This window comes from Stegostoma tigrinum, chromosome 14, assembly GCF_030684315.1.
Source record: "Stegostoma tigrinum isolate sSteTig4 chromosome 14, sSteTig4.hap1, whole genome shotgun sequence".
NCBI classification, from domain to species: Eukaryota; Metazoa; Chordata; class Chondrichthyes; order Orectolobiformes; family Stegostomatidae; genus Stegostoma; species Stegostoma tigrinum.
In genome coordinates, this window is record NC_081367.1 from 52097814 (window position 1) to 52119165 (window position 21352).

The following is a 21352-nucleotide window of genomic DNA, read 5'->3' on the forward strand; positions in this document are numbered from 1 at the left end:
CAAGTCAACACTTTTGGAGCCATCTTAGGTACAAAGGTAACCAGTTATACATTCCTTAGTGATAATGGGAACTGCAGATGCTGGAGAATCCAAGATAACAAAGTGTGGAGCTGGATGAACACAGCAGGCCAAGCAGCATCTCAGGAGCACAAAAGCTGACGTTTTGGGCCTAGACCCTTCATCAGAGAGGGTCTGGGCCCGAAACGTCAGCTTTTGTGCTCTTGAGATGCTTCTTGGCCTGCTGTGTTCATCCAGCTCCACACTTTGTTATCATACATTCCTTAGTACAAGTTCTTAGGAAAAAAGAATTAGAAAATTTGGAGTATTGTGTACAGTTTTGATCACCACATTACCAGAAGGACGTGGAGGCTTTGGAGAGAGTACCAAGAAGGTTCACCAGGATATTGCCTGGTCTTGAGGGCATTGACTATGAGGAAAGGTTTAAAAGACCGGGATTGTTTTCACTGGAAAGGCTGAGCGGAGACCTGATAGAGGTCTACAAAATTATGAGAGGCATAGTTAGGGTGGATACCCTGATGCTTTTTTCCAGAGTTGAAGTTTCAATTACAAGGGGGCACAGGTTCAAGGTGAGAGGGCAAAAGTTTAAGGGAGATATGCGAGGAAAGCTTTTCATGCAGAGAGTGGTAGGAGCCTGGAACGCACTGCCAGAAGAGGTGGTGGAAGCAGGCTTATTGGCAACATTTAACAGGCGTCTGGATGATTACTTGAATAGGGAGGGAAGAGAGGGATACGGAACAAATATGGGCAAAAGGTTTGTTTTTCAGTTTAGTCAGGGCATTATGATCGGCACAGGCTTGGAGGGCTGAAGGGCCTGTTCCTGTGCCATACTTTTCTTTTGTTCTTTTGTTCAAAATAAAGAAATAAAATGTCCAACATTGTAGGACATAGTAGGAATAAATTAGAAAATAGAGCAACGGTCCTTCCAGCCCAGTCCACGATGGCACCCAGCCTCCAGTTCACAACAGGCCATGACTCCAGACCGTGCCAGGCTTCAGCTCGAGGGTTGTTGAGTCTGGGAGACCACTCTGGAATCAGCTCGAGACTGGAATGGAGTTTGTGAGCAATTGAACACTTCCTTGCAAATTACAGCCTGTAATTTATTCCCACATATCTCAATGCTTATCATATAACCCTGAGTTGAAAACAGAAAGTGATTGAGAAACGCAGCAGGTCTGCCACAATCTGTGCAGAGAGAAACTGAGTTCATGTTTCAAGTCCAATATGACGCTACTTCAAAAGAAGAGTCATTTCAGACTCCAAACATTAACTCTCTTTCTCTTTCCATAAATGTTGCCAGGCCTGTTGAATTTCTACATCACTTTGTTTTTATTTTCAGATTTCTAGCATCTGCAATATTTTCCTTTTATATGCCTACTCCTGGGAATGATTTAAAGCATGTAATTTAAACAATGCATTCAATAATATTATTGAAACTGTAAGCTAGATAATTGCCTCATAATTGTGTCTGAATTTCTTATATTCAGAATATAGTGTTAAACATTATGTTCTTTTATCAATGTGCATTTTTCTGCTTGAAGGAATTCATCAGTTTTTTCGCACTGCTGCTTGATTCATTACTGTTAATATTTCTCATACATTGCATATTCTATATGTATAATAGCCTCTAGAAAAGCCATAGTACCTTTTAATGGATATTGATTAGATTTTTAGAAAAGATGTATTATGAAGAGCCCATATATTAAGTAGGCTGATGATTGCACAATAATAGTCATCAGGCTGGAGTAGCCAGATGATGCTTACATAGTGGAGGTGATGGCTTATTGGTATTATTGCTGGACTGTTAATCCAGAGACCAAGATAATGTTCTGAGGACCTGGGTTTGAATCCTGCCATGGCAGATGGTGGAATTTGAATTTGATAAAATATTTGGAATTAAGAACCTAATGATGACCATGAGTCCACTGTTCATTGTCGGAAAAACCCATCTGGTTCACTAATGTCCTTTAGGGAAGGAAACTGGCATCCTTACCTGGTCTAGACTACATGTGACTGCAGATCCACTACAATGTGGTTGACTCTCTCAACTGCCCTCTGGGCGATTAGTGTTGGACAATAAATGCTGCCCAGCCAGCGATGCCCTCATCCCGTGAATGAATAAAGAAAATGTGCAGTCTCAGAGGCTATACTCCAGGCCATTATCAGCACCATTGCAGGGGCTTATGACAGCATGGGTCTCACCATGAACATCCACCAGACGCAACCTGGCCTGGCATTGTGGAACGTACCCCTGATCAACAAGGCCCACGGGGAGGCATTAGACAATGTTGGCCACTTCCAATATCTTGCGAGTGCCCTGTGGATCAAAGCAGCTCTCAGTTAAGAGATCCAGCACTGCCTGAGGAAAAGGGTGTTCAAGGCCAACAACATCAGATCCAAGACCGAGATCATAATTTACAGGGCTGTGGTGGTTCCCACCCTCCTGTATGGCTCTGAGATGTGGACTGCCTACAGCAGACACCTCAAAGCACTGGAGCAGTACCACTAGCACTGCCTCTGCAAGATCCTGCAAATATGCTGGCAAGACAGATGCACCAGCCCTGGTGCCCACAACCAGGCCAACATCCCCAGCATCATGGCACTAACCACCCTTGTTTGGCTGAGATGGACCGGACATGTTATCCACATGACCAAGACAAGAGTCCCCAGGCAGGTGCTGTACTCCCAGCTTTGAAACAGCAGGTGAGCCACAGGTGGACAGAGGAAATGCTTCATTGATACCATCAAGACCTCACTGGCAAATTGTGGCATTCCCACTGACACCTAGGAATCACTGGCCCATCACCATCCAAAGTGGAGGAGGAACATCTGGGAAGGTGCCGAGCACCTTGAGATTTGCCATTGTGAAAAAGCGGAAGCCAGGCAAAAACAGCAAAAGAAATGCATTTCCACATCCTCCCCCCCTCCCTTCCCATGACCACCTTCTCCCCCAAGTGTAACAGAGCCTGTAGAAGCTGAATTGATCTGTATACTACCTATGGACTCACCCTGAGAGTGGAAGAGAATCATCCTTGTCAATGAGGAACCACCAATGATGACGAGGATAATTGCAGTGTTCAAGACGATTGTTCAACTATCACTATTATACAGCTATTATATTCAAACTATTCTACAACCGTCCTTCAGTTGTAGAAACAGAATGTGACTATAGAATTAAGACGTGAACAACAGAGATAGCAAGGTGTAGAGCTGGATGAACACAGCAGGCCAGGCAGCATCGGAGGAGCAGGAAAGCTGACGTTTCAGGCCGGGACTCTTCTTCAGAAATGGGGGGAAGGGAAGGGGATTCTGAAATAAATAGGGAGACAGAGGGAGACGGATAGAAGATGGATAAAGGAGAAGATAGGGTGAGAGGAGACAGACAGGTCAAAGAGGCGGGTTTAGAACCAGTGAAGGTGAATGTACATCGGGAGTTAGGGGGCGCTAGGTCAGTCCAGGGAGGACGGAGAATGTCGGGGGGCACGGGATGAGGTTAGTAGGTAGGAAATGGGGGTGGGGCTTGAGGTGGGAGCAATGGTTAGGGAGGTGGGGACTAGCTGGGCTAGTTTTGGCATGTGGTTAGGGGAGGTGGGATTTTGAAGCTTGTGAAGTCCACATTGATGCCCTTGGGCTGCAGAGTTCTCAAACGGAATATGAGATGCTGTTCCTGCATCTTTCGGGCGGTGTTATTGTGGCAATGCAGGCCCAGGATGGACATGTCATCCGAGGAGTTGGGGGGTGGGGGGTGGGGGGCGGTGGTGGTGAATTGGAATGGTTCCCAACCGGGAGGTGTAGTTGTTTGTTGCGAACAGAGTGTAGGTGTTCTGCAGTGGGGGCCCCAAGCCTCCGTTTGGTTTCCCCATTGTAGAGGAGGCCACAATGGGAACAGCGGATACAGTGTATAACATTGACAGATGAGCAGGTGAACATCTGTTTAATGTGAAAAGTCTTCCTCGGGCCTGGGCTTGGGGTGAGGGGGGAGGTATAGGAGCAAGTGTAGCACTTGCTTCGGTTGCAGGGAAAAGTGCCGGGGGTGGTGGGGCTGGAGGGGAGTGTGGAGCAGACAAGGGAATCACGGAGGGAGTGGTCCCTCTGGAAAGCAGATAATGGTGGGGAGGGAAAAATGTCTTTGGTGGGGTCAGATTGCAGGTGGCGGAAATGTCGGAGAATGATGCGTTGGATTCGGAGGTTGGTAGGGTGGTACGTGAGGACGAGGGGGATTCTGTTTTGGTTATTATTGCAAATAGCGGGTGTGAGGGATGAGTTGCGGGAAATGCAGGAGACACGGTCGAGGGCATTTTTGATCACTGTGGAGGGGAAGTTGCGGTTTTTGAAAAAAGAGGACATCTGGGATGTTTGGGAGTGGAATGCTTCATCTCGGGATTCGCCTCTTTGACCTATCTATCTCCTCTCACCCTATCTTCTCCTTTATCCATCTTCTATCTGCCTCCCCCTTGTTTCCCTATTAATTTCAGAATTCCCTTCCCCTCCCCCATTTCTGAAGAAGGGTCCTGACCCGAAACGTCAAGCTTTCCTGCTGCTCTGATGCTGCTTGGCCTGCTGTGTTCACCCAGCTTCACACCATGTTATCTCAGATCCTCCAGCATCGGCAGTTCCTACTAGACCTGAACAACATTCAGGTTTGTATAAGTAATATTCGCACTATATGAGTGTCAGGCAATGACCATCTTGACATGTGAAAATGTAACTCTTTACCTGTGACACTCAACATTACCATCATTGCTCAATCACCTACCATGAACATTCTGGAATTACTATTGACCTGAGTTTAAATTCAGAATCTGTATAAGTACTTGGGTACAACAACAGACCAGCAACTGAAAATTCTACAGTGAGTAGCTCACTTATTGACTGCCCAAAGCCTGTCCACATTCTGCATGATTTTGCAGCCTTTCTCCATGTAAATAATAGTCTGCCTTTTCATTCTTTCTTTTACATTCCTGCATTAAACTTCATCTGCCACGTTTTTACCCACTCGCTCAACCTATCTATATTCCCTTGCAAGTTCCTTATGTCCTCACCACAGTATGCCTTCCCAACTAATTTTAAATCATCAGCAAATTTGGATACCTCAACTGTACTTACTCTCTAAAGTCATTACTACAGATAGTGAATAAGTGAACCCTGAGTGGTACTCCACCAGTTGCATCTTTTCAACCTGAAAATGACCAATTAATCCAACTGTCAGCCTTCTGTGTGTTAAATCAGCCTTTAGTTCATTAATGTATTACCCCTCATACGTGAGCTCCTATCTTGTGCGTAAACTTTTATGTGGGACATTGTCAGAAGAAGCCTTCTGGAAATTCAGATACACTGCATCTAGAACATAGAACAGTAGAACATAGAACAGTACAGCACAGAACAGGCCCTTCAGCCCACGATGTTGTGCCGACATCTAGTTCCCCTTTATTAACTCTAATTGTCATATCCTCAATGAACTCTCGAAAATTCATCAAGATGATTTTCACAAGACCATGTTGACTCTTTGTGATCTAAATACCCTGCCACTTCTTCCTTAATAATAGACTCTAACATTTTTGTGGCATCAGATGTTAGACTAACTGGCCTATAGTTTCTTATTTTCTGTCTCCCTTCTTGAACAGAGGCATCATATTAGCAGTTTTTCAATCTACTGGAACCCTCCTGAAATATGGTGAATTTGGGAATATTTTGACGTGTACTTCCACTATCTCTCTAGCCAAATCCTTCAAATCCTTTGGCTGTAGGCCATCAGGCCCTGTGGTGACGTGCCTGCCTACAAGTCCCATTAATTTGTCAACTATTTTGTCCATGGTAATAGAGATTTTTAGAACATCTTTTCTCCCATTAGGACCTTACTAACCTGATTCCTTTTGGATGTCTTCTAATATGAAAACTAATGCAACATATTGGTTTAGTTACCTGATATTTCCATATTTCCCGTTATCAATTTCCCAACTGCATCCTCCACTGGTCCACTCACTTTTCCTTTTTACGTACCTGTAGAAACTCTTGCAATCTTGAGTGGTCTATCCCTGTTAAGACTCATAGGTTTAAAAGTGCCTCAGCATCACCCTCAGCTTTACTGATAATGAGAGTGGCTTCGAAAATTTGTATTTGATTGAAATTCAGACAAGTCAGTGTAGACTCAATGTACCAAATGGCCTCCTTGTGTGCTGCAAAATTTCTGAAGTGTTCAACCACCCCTGACCCCAATCTGCTGAGTTCTTTTTCCAAGTCCCAGTCAAGATCCAGAAACCTCAGCCTTCTGGGCCACTAGTTAGTCCAACACCGGACAGATTGTCTGACCGTCCGATAGGAATATTGCAGAAGAATATTTAAATGGAGTTTTTCCACACTGCTGGACTCCTGCACACCCTCCCTACTTTCCTGTCAGCATTGGGATCATTAAGACCATAAGACCATAAGACATAGGAGTGGAAGTAAGGCCATTCGGCCCATCAAGCCCACTCCACCATTTAAATCATGGCTGATGGGCATTTCAACTCCACTTCCCTGAACACTCCCCGTAGCCCTTGATTTCTTCTGAGATCAAGAATTTGTCGACCTCTGCCTTGAAGGCATCCAACATCCCGGCCTCCACTGCACTCCGTGGCAATGAATTCCACAAGCCCACCACTCTCTGGCTGAAAAAATGTCGTCTCATTTCAGTTTTAAATTTAATTTAATCCCGCCTCTCTCTCTGCAGGCCTGGTACTTGAGTGGGTTTGGTTCTTCTTATTGCTTGCTTCCCCTAGCTAGAAAACCAGTGACTTTGTCACTGAGACAACCAAGTAAAGATGCAGTTAGAAGTGATTGCATCTCAGTTGTGCACCCTTGTTTATGGGTGAAAGTTTTGTTGCCAGCTCCAAAAAATTGTATAAGTACTTGAAGGAAAAAGAAAGCTACAGAGAAAGAGTAGGAGAGTAGGGCTGCCTGGATTGCTGTTGCAGAGAACTGGCATGGACTCAATCGTCAAATGACCTATAACTGTGCTGCAACTATTCTATTCTGTAATGGAGTGGAGCAAGAATGGAGCAGAATTTCAGTGAATTGCTCCTAGCAAAATGCAACATCAGTTTTAAACACTTATGGACAGGTTAAAATAGGACTTCAGTTTCTCTTCCCCATCCTAAAGGGCTAAGATTAACGTGTCTCGTCTCACTTATTTGCGTTCTGCTCGTGTAAGGACAGAATTTTCACTTCAAAACTAGAATTATCTAAGTGCTTTCAGATGAAGTTGGTCATCTTGAACCAACTGAAAATAATAGACAAAGTAAATTTTGTGCTTCCAATTAAAATCAACCCTATCCTTTAACATTCCATTATGCTCTGGCTCATTTCAATTACAGAAAACAAATTGTGGCTATAATATCCAAGTCAGCTTGCATTGCGTATGTAATAGGTCCAGAATCTCATAGCTTCTTTAGTCACTTCAAGGCAAATTAAGGAATGCGTTTAAATATTTTAGATATAAGCAGTGAAGTTTTTAATTAAGGGTTACATCACATTATCCATCTGCGATAGGGCAAATTTCATTTTTAATAATTGGTGTTTACATTGTCTAGACCGAACCAAGAGTAAATAATTGCATGGTTAATTCATGATATGCAGCTTGCAGCCAAGTGGCAGACACACAGGAACTTCAGCATCAAGTGAGACATTCATTATGCCGTGTGGAGTCCCAATCATTTCTTGCATATTAATTTCTTTGGATGGGCTGTGCTGTTGTTTCTTTCTTACAATGCTACAAGAAATTGTAGAACATTACATAGATGTAAAGATTTCTGAACCCATGGCAAGAAACACACATTTCCACATGAGTCTCCACGATTAAATCACTAGTTCATTGCAGTGAGAGTGCGAACTTTTCTTTTGCCTCTCTTCAACCACCAGTAACAATACAAACCAAGAAAGATGTGGAAAAGACTGGGACGTGGTTAGCTTCAATAAGTTTACAGAATGGACAGTATCAGAATGGGCACCATGCAGAAGTTACTTTTCATCCCACCACATTTTTTTTCCAGTGTGCCATGCCTGGGCAGGTTTGTCATCTTGTAGAAGGAGCTTCTTATTTCTGCTGGAGCTGACTCTTTAACTCAGTCACAGCATTAACATCCTGCTTCTAAGTTTCGTCATCAGTCAGCAATCAGGGTGGGGATGCCATGGTGAACTTGTGAAAGGAAAGATTTCTAACTAAAACAATGCCAGGGAGGGTCAAGAACATTCAATTAGACATTCGTACAAGAGGCTGCAGCAATTACAAGCGCGGTGAGTAGATCTGGAACTCTCCTACAGGATCTCATTATTATTTAGATGTCCCGATGCGGGATCTGATAGACTGCAATGTCTTTAACTTTCTCAAGAATGGGAGGAACAGGACAACTTCCTTAAGCAAATGGGATGTGCATGGAAGACACCCAGGACATCAGCAGCAGAGGCCTGGGCCCTTCCTCTTGGAGACACCAAGAGGAGACAGCACTGCAGGATTTGGAAAAAGTGAGCGACGTAGCAGTTCAAGATCCAAGCTCATCACCTTTCACTTTCTCAGTTTTCTCTGGTGCAGCATTTGTCAAAACAACATACCTTACATCTGTACCCCATTCTCATTTATCTAAACATTTCTTCATCTACCCATATGGCCAGGTTACACTCAAACTCATCTTCATCTCTTTGCCATTTTGTAGCTGTGTACCACAATCGTCCCCCAGAAATGTTGTCCTGGTCTCTTTGCCACAGTCTATTTTTCATCCTCATCTCTACCTACTTTTCTTTTCTTACAGAAAAAGACCTGATGGATGGGGAATGGGATTGGCCCTCTAGTGATTGCTACCTTGATGGCTATGAGCAACATGTGCCTAGCTGATGAAGTTGGAAGGAAGTCTTGTCCCAAGAATTGGCAGATATCATTATGACCTACCATGAAAGCCTGAACCTTTGGCGGCGCAGATGTGTCAAAGGATCTGATCCTCTGGCTGGAAACCTTGCATTGAGCGCCTGTCTTCTTGGAGTTGGAATTCTCTGTCAATCCCCACTGTCCTGCAAAGGGGCATGTGACTAAAGAGAATGCTGCTGTTGCATTTCTTCTACTACAGCCGCTGCTGTAGCTGGTTCTCTTGCTTCGTGTCAGAGGTACAGGGCAAAGCTGCAAAAGCAAGCTGTGCTGGAGGCTGGCAGCAAGGAAATGCAGCTCAAGGTGAGAGAAGTGTCCTATCGGTTGACATAAATATGAAGTTTAGGAGATTATGACATTATGAGATTGTCACTTCGATTTTTGGGTAAAATGGAGGAATGAAGAGGATCAAGTGAATGGCTTGGGTTGTTAAAGGCCAAGGAGAGACCAGTGATGTTTTAATGCAAGGAAGTTGCAAGATCTTCACATCTGTGTTGAATGGAGATGGACTGTTAGTCTCCAGGTCTCACAGAGAGGCTTGGAAATGTCAGATCCCTTAAACAGTCTCATTTCATGGTAGAATGGAGTTGATAATATGAATGTTAGCTAACTTGCATTTCTACCTGGATGTAAGGTAAGTTGATACACACTGCTATGGAAATTGTGCCTTGGGTTGGAAAATGTCCATTTGAAACCATTGTAGGATTGGATGGAAACTTCTCCTAAGTCACCCCAAAACCTCAAGGACAAGGACAGTCTATGAGAAAGAGAGAAAGAGAACAAAAAGAAGGAGCCAGTTCTTAAAGGTCACCAGGCAGAATGCAGGTGAAACTTTTGCTTAGATGAAAGAGCCTAAGCTAATGAGGCTGGAAGCTTCACCTAGCTTTGATTGAAGTTTCCAGGGAAGTCCTCATCATGGAAGCCAATTTGGGGATTAGAAGTTATCTGGCTGGAAAGGGAAGCAGATCATTATGAGATGACAATAGGTGTGAACAGCTTCTTAGAGAATGAAATGTCTACTTAAAGGACAGAACGACTACAACTGGAGAAGGAGATTTTTAGCCATTTAAACTGTACATTTAAGTAAGAAGTCTCTCGCTGAATGCACATCCAGAAACTGTCTCAGATATGTTGAAGGTCAAGTTTTCAGTAGATTTTTACACATTTTTTATGAATGCCCATTCTGTGTGAGGAGGGTTATTGGTTACCACTTAGAAGTGATTTTTTTTTAGGAATTACTACTCCCCATAACATTCTGTCTCAATGACAGATTCTCTGATTCCTTACATTGAATTTACAAACTGGGGAGCTGGTTTTGATGTAGGTACAGATTATTAATCATATGGTTTTGCAGCTTGCATTGATTGTTACCAATTTTTCAAACTTCTGAGTAGCTTGTCATATGATCTTTAGTTCAGCCTTTCCAATAAAAAGTGCTATTATGGCACGCTGGTAAATCATTTCATGCTGTTAAGAAAGGGAATTGTCGTCTGCTGAGCATGTTGAGGTGGCAGATGTGGAATGACCTGTAGCTTCTAAAGCAACAAATCTTACATCTGTATATGCTTGCATGACGATATGCTCCATCAGCGGTTGATGTCTTTGAAATGTCATAATGATTGCAATAAAATCTGTGACCACATTGCAAATTCCGAACATGCACTATAAGCCGCTTTGATCACGGCTGGCACTACCTTTTTTTTCAGATGGTGCAGTGGTGGTGTTAACTTTTTGAATTGCACCTCTGTTGGTTTTGAACAGTGCAAATTCTTCAGCATTCTTGCCCCTGTTTATTTTTAAAGAACATTGCATGTGCCACTTCATGTTTGTTGAAAATTGATTGTTATTATTGATCATTGGTCAATCACAAAACCTAAGCAAATAGAATTAATTTGAATTCCTTTAACCATAAGCTCATTAATCTTGATTTGTTGTACACATGTGAACGCTAAACATTCTTGTAAACTGTAACATGCTGCCCAAGTATACGGTTTATAGAAACAATGTTTACTTTCAGGTTCAACTTTTAAGTTGTTTTTTTCATTCTGAAGTGCAGTATGTTGTGTTGTTGTGGGATCTTAGATTATGAGATCAGTGAAATAATTGTCCAATGTCATGGAATATGACATCTTCAGGTTTTTGTTGGAAATTTTCTACCGAACAGCAATTACCATGTGGAACCATATTAGATTCTTAGAGCTGGAGGCTATGAGCTTCTTGGTTGTTTTGCAACATAAAATTAACATAGAATTCACTTAGATATTGAGGTAGTGGGAAATGCACATGATTATTGTTGCTGCTAGACTGTACACAAACATCAGTGAATCACTTGTGCATGGCTTTTGCAACATTCACAGTTTTCAGCGAACAGTTTTTATAAAAATGTCTATTTAATATTTTGGTTCCTTTATTCTTTGTCATTCTAATTTTCATAATACTTGGTGCAATAATTTGAGTGAGAAGATGTTGATTAGACCACAAAGAAAAGTTTTATCTGAAATAAACTTACCTTGGAGTGTTGAACAGAGCAACGGGCAGCAAAATAGTAACGTTTGGTTACTGGAGGAAATGTTTTCTAGCCTTAGCATCATGAAGTACTTATGTTGGTTTTAAATGTCAATCCAATATGGATACGTGATGATCATTGTATGTGAAGGAGTGCCAAGAATCAGAAGGAGTGCCAAGAAAAAAACTGCAATGAAGATCAAAACTGGAACTTTCCAATCTTGATGCTTCGAGGGCTGTAATTCAGGTACACAATAATTAGGAAACATTAATTAGAGACATACAAACACACATAGAGCAGCAAAGAAGACTGGAGTGAAAAATTATCTGAGGCTCCGTGTGTATACTTCATAGCTATTGCTTTTGCTCAGCTTTGTGTGACATGAAGTAATGGTTCTGAAAGAGTTAATGGTGACGCAACATAAGACTCCACCCTATCTAATGTTGTCACACATTATTTCAGTTGAGAAGAAGCAATCCAGCATAAAGGTCTTGATGGTTCAAGCATTTCATCTCTGACTTCTGTAATTATGCTTGACTTGTCAGTAAAGTTGTACCTGGCTGTAAAGCAATAAACTACATTTTGTTATGGAAGGCAAGTTCTTTGTCTCATTAAGACTCAATAGTGGTGTATCCTGTACTACTGCTCAGCAGCCAGGCCATTAGACTCAGCATGGAAAGGAGGACTGATGGCAGCAACTGATGTTAACCACAAGCCGCTAGTGGTGGGTGCTACAACTTACAAATGGTAAACAGCAATGGCGATCTTTGCATAAACACCTTAATGTTACAAGAGAGAAATTTATTCAAACCAGAAAAATAAAATTTCAGAAAACAAATGACTTTATCATGTGAATAGCATTAGCATTTTAAGAAGATGCTAACATTCAGTAAACAGCTAAAATTACATAAAGGATGAAACAGTAAGTGATACCCTCACAAACAACTTCAGGGTAAAAGCAGCAATCCACAAGAAAACATTGACCTCGCAGCTTGTGAGAGACACAAGCAAAACAATGTGAGCTGGGAAGAGCGTAAAAACTAGTCACGTTGCAGAGTGATAGGATCCTCAGAGAAGAAAGGTGTGTGATACAGGACCAATAACAGAGAAAATGCTAAGTAAACAGCAGTTCACTAGCACCATGGTTGAAGATGTGAAAATGTCTCGTTCATTAGGAAGACATCCACAGAGGATGGAGGAAGATGATCAAACCAGTTAAACAGGTAGAAGTAGAGCTTACACACTTCAACATAGATGTTTCAGCAGATTGACAGTAAAGGTTCGATTGAACAGAATGAAGATAAGCTGCATGGGATCCTGTGAAAATCAGACTAATGATCGTTGAAGCAGGACGCTGTCAAAAAGAATAAGTTACCTGGTCTGAAAATCCAGAATACTGAGGGGAAGAAAGTACTTGCTGGCTGGGCCAGCATTTATTGCCCATCCCTAATTACCCTTTAGAAGGTGGTGGTGACCGGCTTTCATGAGCCACTGCAGTCCAAGTATTGTAGGTTGACCCGCAATGCCCTTAGGCAGAGATCGACAAACTCTTGATCTCACAAGGAATCAAGGGCTACGGGGAGACTGCAGGGAAGTGGAGTTGAAATGCCCATCAGCCATGATTTAAATGGTGGAGTGGACCTGATGGGCCGAATGGCCTTACTTCCACTCCTATGTCTTAGGGAGGGAATTCTAAGATGGACTGAAGCAGGTCAAGAAGACTGCTTGTCACCATCTTCTCACGGAGGGACAGGCAGTAAATACTGACTTTGCCAAAAAGGCCCGTAGCCCATGAATGAACAAAGAAACCTCACAAAATATTGTGGAATCCGAGAATGTTGATAATCTTTTTCATACTTGTGTACCATTGTATTTATTTTCCTAAAGACCAGTGTTGCAGCAATTTCTTACTATTCAGTCCACCTGCAGCCTTTTATTATAAATTGAATCATTACTTATTGACTTTACATATATGTCTAAAATGTTATGCATCGTTTCATTGCAGTTTTAAGCCAAGTATTTGGTTTCCCTTCAGCTTTTAACTTTGCCAACCGCAAAGCTCCAACTGATATGATGACTTTTTAAAGTCACATTAAGAACTTATGTACAATTGTTACTCTGAAAAGGCCACTTAGCATAATTCTTAAATTAGCCTTGAAGGAATGTATCATTTTATCTCAGATGTATTTGTGTGAGTGCAGAGATATGTTTGTTTCAGTGTATGTTGAGAATGCTTTGATTCTTGAGAGCATGTAAAAATAAGGGCAATGTTGAAGTGTCTTGTGTATTAAGCCACAGCTTGTAGAGAGTTTATTATGACATAAATCTTGAAAATCCAGCAAATGTAACCAAACATTCCAGGAAATGAATTATGGTGGTTGGGTTCATTAAAATGCACATGGACTTTATAAAGTATGTGCCAAGTGAGCTTCTCATTTTCAAATAATTAAGCCAGTTGATTTATCTTTTTTTAAATATATATTTTATATTTTCTTAATCTGAAGTTTCAATTGTTGTTTCAATCAGTCACTAACAGGTATGATCGTCCACCTAGGAAATTCCATGTCAATGGTCTTGAGTTCTGTACATCCTTCTGGGGCTGATGAGCCCGATTCTAGAGCCACATCTCCAACCACACACAATGCAGGTGTTTCCAGGAGGTGGAATGTTCTGTGGCCATGAGATCATTAGCATTGCATTCTCTGGGCCTTTTTTCATACTTCATCTTGCTGCTGGGTGTGTTCTAAATTGTACCATTGTAGGAGAAGAGCAATTATACCTTAAAGCCTATCCATACTACCAGTTTATACCCTACAACACTGCAAGTAAATCAAATTCATACAAGAATTTCTGACCATACCTCTGTCCAGGTTCCCACTGCTTAAGTCCTGATCCTAAGTTCTTTTCTAATGTGTCCCCTATTATCCCCAGTCTCAGAGATCATGATCATCCTTGTCACCCATCTCCAACTCCCTTCATTCCATTTCCACTGTTCTACTGACCATGATTCACTGACCATAAGATTTGCCTTCCTGGCCTGCATGCTAGCTGAGATGATAACTTGTTCATCCATTTCCATTACTGCATCTTTCCCATTCAAAACTGTTAGCATTGCAAGCCTTTTTAAAAACCCACTCTCAATGCTTCTTTCTTTGCAAACCAGCATTCCAGCTCTAACTTCATTTTCTCTCCGAATTTTTAACTTTGTTATCTCCTCTCAAACCTGTGCCTATCATTTCCATAACCCCATGTTTTGAATCTCTCCAGTTAAGCTTTCGTCTCTGCCATGACACTCAAAACACTCTAAGCTGGCACACATGGAGACTTCCATGTCTCCATGACACATTTCCCTCATCCTCTGATCAACTACAATATCCTTCTGTACTGTCGGTTACCTGTTGCCCAGCATAATAGTGCTGATTTCATTTGGTTGCATTTTTATCTGTCAAATTATAGCCAGAGGATCTCTGATATTGGCTGCTTTTTCTATCAAAACAAATCTCTATCGGATATAGCAAGAACTTCAGATGCCGGAATCAGAGAATACACAGTGTGGAACTGGAGGAACACAGCAGGCCAGGCAGCATTAGAGGAGCAGGAAATTTGATGTTTCGGCTTGGGACCCATCTTCAGAAATCTTTCTTGGATCTTTCCTTTCTTTATTTAAATCCCAATGCTTGGAGACATTAATTGAAAAATTTGTGTAACATCTGCATATACATTGTAATGAATCTTTCACATTGTAACCTTCTTTGTGCTGCAGAGATTAGCTTTCTGTGAGAACATAACACTCAGAGTACATACAGTTCCAAGAGATTTATAATTAACACTTCCACAGTGTTAGTTACTTACAACTCTGCCGAGAAATAGTTGAAGGCTTTTAACAGGTTTCTTCCGGACAGTTCAACAATTACTAAAGGGGAGTTCAGTGGTGACAGGCACTGAGCAATATGATCTCTGAGCATGAGAGAAAAATTGACTCCATGTTAGGCAGTGCTGCTTTTAGCTCAACATGATAAGAAGACATCAGAACAACATGGGAAAAGCCACATGCCATTAGCATGAAGAACAGTACAGCACAGGAACAGGTGCTTCATCCCAAGAAGACTACACCGATACTTGGTATCTTTCCAAACTGAAAAACCTTTGCCTCTACCCGGCCCATATCCCTCTATTCCCTGCCTTTTATTCTGCAAAATAGTTCAGTACAACTGAATGTGGTGGCTGAAAAGCAGTATTTGCTTGATACAACTGAGGAATATTAGAGCTCAGAGAAAAGGCAAGGGGGTAGTCCAAGCTGTTAGTGAATAGCTGGTATGGGATCTGTGTGTAATCACTGAAATACAGAATTAAAGGGAGCATAGACCCATGAAAGACAGTCCATGACAGAACAGCTCTTAAAAGGCATTGTCAAGGCCAGATTGGAAAAAGTAAAGAATTGTAGTCCCTTTTGAAACTTAATGGGGTTATCAAGACTAGATTGAAAAAAGTAACGAACTGTAGTTGCTTTTGAAATTTAATGATATTTGATTGATTTTTATTGTCACGTGTACGGAAATACAGTGAAAAGCTTTGTTCACAAGCGGAACAGGCAGATCATAACTAGCAAAGGATGTAGAAATCAAAAAGACAGAGGCACACAGGATACATTGCTGGTTACATTATTTGAGGCTAAAGTCCATTTAACAGTCTGATAACAGCCGGAAAGAAGCTGTTCCCGGACCTGTTCGTGCATTTGTTCAGGCTTCTGTATCTTCTGCCTGATGGGAGAGGTTGCAGGACAATGTTACCAGGGTGCATGTGTCTTTGATGATGTTGGCAGCCATTCCATGACAGTGAGCCGTGTGAATACAGCTCATGGATGGAAGAGAGATAACAAAGTGTATAGCTGGATGAACACAGCAGGCCAAGCAGCATCATAGGAGCAGGAAAGCTGATGTTTCGGGAAGGGTCTAGGCCTGAAACGTCAGCTTTCCTGCTCCTTAGATGCTGCTTGGCCTGCTGTGTTCATCCAGCTCTACACCTTCTTATCTCAGATTCTCCAGCATCTGCAGTTCCTATTGTCTCTGATACCACAGATAGAAGGTTGGCTTCCGTGATGGCCTGGGCTGTCCACACCACGTTCTGTAGTTTCTTATGGTCCTGGGCACAGAAATTGCTATGCCAGGCTGTTATGCACCTGCTTTCAATGGTGCATCTGTAGAATTTGGTGAGGGACCTTATGGACATTCCAAATTTCCTGAGTCACCTGAGGAAGAAGAGACATTGTTGTGCCTCCTTGATTGTCACATCTATGTGAGAAGTCCAACTGAGGTCATTGATTATCGTCACTCCAAGGAACTTGACGCTCTTCATCCTCTCAACCTCAGTTTGGTTGATGTAGATGGGGGCGTGTTCTCCTGTCTTCTTTCTGAAGTTGATGATCAGTTCTTTAGTTTTGCAAATGTTGAGAGACAGATTGTTTTCATCTCCGTTCTGTTTTTTTGACTTGTCGTTGTTAGATATCCATCCCACCATGGTGGTGTCATCAACGAATTTGTAGAGAGCATTCGTTCGGAATTTGGCAACACAGTTGTCGGTGTACAAGGAGTACAGTAAGGGGCTGAGGACACATTCTTGGAGAGCTCCAGTGTTGCATGTTATTATGGAGGAGGTGCAGTTACCTATCCTTACTGATTGTGGTCTATGGGTCAGAAAGCTGAGGATCAAGTTGCAGAGGGCAGAGCCTTTTTGCAGCGGAGAGCGGCACGAGCCGGGCGGACGTGAGGTCAGGGCAGAGAGGCAGTTGGGAAGGTAAGTGAGTGCTATTTAAGTACTTACCTCGAAGCCAGTGGGTCCTTTTTGCAGCGGAGTGCTATTTAAGTAGGTGTGTTCTTAGCCCCAGGTCTTACACGGTGGGGCCTCCCTCCCACCCTCCTCCTCTAACCTAATTAAGAGTCCACAGACTCACAGCAAACACACAAGGGCTGAGGGAAGTGCCTGGTGAGTAAAGTGCGAGTTTTCAGTGAAGAGGCTCAGTGAGGAGATTGCGCCACTGTTGAAGAGGGTGAAGACATGACTGCCAAGCTGATTCAGTGTGCTGCATGCATGATGTGGGAGGTCAGGGACACTGATGATGTTTCTGGCTTCTATAGCTGTGGTAAGTGTGTACACATTCAGCTTCTGAAGGAGGTTGTTGGAGCTCTGAAGAAAGAACTAGAAGACCTCAGGCTCATCCGAGAGAATGAGAATTTTCTGGACAGGATCTTCAGCAAGGTCACTACACCGAGTATACCTGAAGAGAGAAGGGGGATGTCGATGACAAAGGAAGACATGAATGAAGTACAAGTGACCCCAGGGGAAGCACCTATTGTCTTGGAAACTACCAAGACAGACGACACTGCCAGTCCGAGAGGTGGACAGGTCTGCGAGTCAAAAATTGGTGTAGAGGCAGAGCCGAGAAGTCAGACATCACGGAGAGCTGTGGTAATAGGGGACTCCATTGTGAGAGGGACTGACAGGGGTTTCTGCTGCAACAGGCGAGATTTGAGGATGGTGTGTTGCCTTCCTGGTGCCAGGATCCAGGACGTCACTGATAGAGTGCAGAGAATCCTCAAGGGTGAAGGTCAAGAGCCAGAGGTGGTGGTGCATGTCAGCACTAATGACGTCAGGAAGAAAAGGAGGAGCATTCTACAGCGGGACGTCAGAGAACTCGGAAGAAGGCTGAAAAGCAGGACTTCCAGGGTGGTTATCTCTGGTTTGCTTCCAGTTCCTCGGGCTGGAGAGGGCAGGAACAGAGAGATAATGGACCTGAATGTGTGGCTGAGGGACTGGTGTCGGAAGCAAGGATTTAAATTCTTGGATCACTGGGGTATGTTTTGGGGTAAGAATAAATTGTACAGGAGGGACGGTTTGCATCTTAAGAGTTGGGGGACCAGCTTTCTGGCAGGCAGGTTTGCCACTGCAACACAGGTGTGTTTAAACTAAGTAATGGCGAGGAGGGGCCAAACTGGAAATTTAAGAATGAAGTTAAAGGGAAAGTGAGAATAAGAGAGGTTAAGAAGGACAACAGAATCAACAGAGCAGAAAACTCAAGAAGGGATCGTACAGTATGGCCAAGTGAAATAGGGATTGATAGGAATGGTGAGGGGAGAGACAAATTTAAAATATTACATATGAATGCACGAAGCATAAGAAATAAGGTGAATGAGCTTGCGGCTCAGTTGGAAGTTGGCAAGTATGATGTTGTGGGGATAACTGAGACATGGCTTCAAGTGGACAGGGCCTGGGAAATGAATATTCAAGGCTATACGTGCTATCAAAAGGACAGACTGGTGGGCAGAGGGGGTGGGGTAGCCCTGTTGGTGAGGAATAATATTCGGTCCCTTGCGAGGGGGGACATGGAGTCAGGAGATGTAGAGTCAGTATGGATAGAGCTGAGAAATTCTAAGGGTAGAAAGACCCTATTGGGAGTTATCCACAGGCCCCCACACAGTAGTGTGGATGTAGGGTGCAAGTTGAATCAGGAGTTGAAATTGGCCTGTCGCAAAGGTATTGCTACAGTTGTTATGGGAGATTTCAACATGCGGGTGGACTGGGAGAATCAGGATGGTAGTGGACCCCAAGAAAGGGAGTTTGTGGAGTGCCTCCGAGATGGATTCTTGGAACAGCTTGTACTGGAGCCTACCAGGGAGGAGGCAATTCTGGATCTGGTGTTGTGCAATGAACTGAATTTGATCAGGGACCTCAAAGTAAAGGAGCCATTAGGAGGTAGTGACCATAATATGATAAGTTTTAATCTACAATTTGAGAGGGAGAAGGGAGAATCGGAAGTGTCAGTATTGCAGTTGAATAAAGGGGACTATGGAGCTATGAGGGAGGAGCTGGCCAAAGTTCAATGGTTCAATACTCTAGCAGGGATGGCAGTGGAACAACAATGGCAGGTATTTCTGGATATAATGCAGAAGGTGCAGGATCAGTTCATGCCAAAGAGGAAGAAAGATCCTATGGGGAGGCAGGGGCAGCCGTGGCTGACAAGGAAAGTTAAGGACTGTATAAAAATAACTGAGAAGAAGTATAACATAGCAAAGATGAGTGGGAAGCCGGAGGACTGGGAAGCTTTTAAAGAGCAACAGCGGATAACTAAAAAGGCAATATACAGAGAAAAAATGAGCTCTGAAGGAAAACTGGCCAAAAATATAAAGGAGGATAGTAAAAGCTTTTTTAGGTATGTGAAAAGAAAAAAAATGGTTACGACTAAATTTGGGCCCTTGAAGTCAGAAACGGGTGAATTTATTATGGGGAACAAGGAAATGGCAGATGAGTTGAATAGGTACTTTGGATCTGTCTTCGCCAGGGAAGACACAAGCAATCTCCCAGATGTTGTAGTGGCTGAAGGACCGAGGGTAATGGACGAACTGAAGGGTATTTATATTAGGCAGGAAATGGTGTTGGATAGACTGTTAGGTCTGAAGGCTGATAAGTCCCCGGGACCTGATGGTCTACATCCCAGGGTACCTAAGGAGGTGGCTCTAGAAATTGTGGACGCGTTGGTAATTATTTCCCAAGGTTCTATAGATTCAGGATCAACTCCTGCGGATTGGAGGGTGGCAAATGTTATCCCACTTTTCAAGAAAGGAGGGAGAGAGACAACAGGAAATTACAGACCAGTTAGCCTGACGTCAGTGGTGGGAAAGATGCTGGAGTCAATTATAAAAGATGAAATTACGACTCATTTGGATAGCAGTAACAGAATAGGTCAGAGTCAGCATGGATTTACGAAGGGGAAATTGTGCTTGACTAATCTTCTGGAATTTTTTGAGGATGGATCTATGAAGATGGACAAGGGAGAGCCAGTGGATGTAGTGTACCTGGACTTTCAGAAAGCCGTTGATAAAGTCCCGCATAAGAGATTGGTGAACAAAATTAGGGCACATGGTATTGGGGGAAAAGTACTGACTTGGATTGAAAATTGGCTGGCTGACAGGAAATGATAAACGGGTCCCTTTCGGAATGGCAGGCAGTGACCAGTGGGATACCACAAGGTTCGGTGCTGGGACCGCAGCTGTTTACGATATATATTAATGATATAGACGAAGGCATTAGAAGTAATATTAGCAAATTTGCTGATGACACAAAGTTGGGTGGCAGTGTGAAATGTGAGGAGGATGTTATTAGAATACAGGGTGACCTGGACAGGCTAGGTGAGTGGACGGATGCATGGCAGATGCAGTTTAATGTGGATAAATATGTGGTTATACACTTTGGTGGCAAGAACAGGAAGGCAGATTACTATCTCAATGGAGTCAAGTTAGGTAAAGGGGAAGCACAACGAGATCTAGGTGTTCTTGTACATCAGTCAATGAAAGCAAGCATGCAGGTACAGCAGGTAGTGAAGAAAGCTAATGGCATGCTGGCCTTCATCACAAGAGGAATTGAGTACAGGAGCAAAGAGGTCCTTCTGCAGCTGTACAGGGCCCTGGTGAGACCGCACCTGGAGTATTGTGTGCAGTTTTGGTCTCCCAATTTGAGGAAGGACATTCTTGCTATTGAGGGAGTGCAGCGTAGGTTCACAAGGTCAATTCCCGGAATGATGGGACTATCATATTGAAAGATTGGAGCGACTGGGCTTGTATACTCTTGAGTTTAGAAGGATGAGAAGGGATCTGATTGAGACGTATAAGATTATTAAGGGATTGGACACTGTGGAGGCAGGAAGCATGTTTCCGCTGATGGGTGAGTCCAGGTCCAGAGGACACAGTTTAAAAATAAGGGGTAGGCCATTTAGAACAGAGTTGAGGAAAAACTTCTTCACCCAGAGAGTGGTGGATATATAGAATGCTCTTCCCCAGAAGGCAGTGGAGGCCAACTCTCTGGATGCTTTCAAGAAAGCGATAGACAGAGCTCTTAAAGATAGTGGAATCAAGGGTTATGGGGATAAGGCAGGAACAGGATAC

The 21352-nt window shown here is 43.0% G+C and overlaps 1 protein-coding gene across 2 annotated transcripts in view; it reads left to right on the forward strand.

The window, feature by feature from the left end:
* Positions 1–21352, forward strand: part of anos1b (anosmin 1b) — a 153327-nt gene that overhangs the window by 53815 nt on the left and 78160 nt on the right. The window lies entirely within an intron of this gene.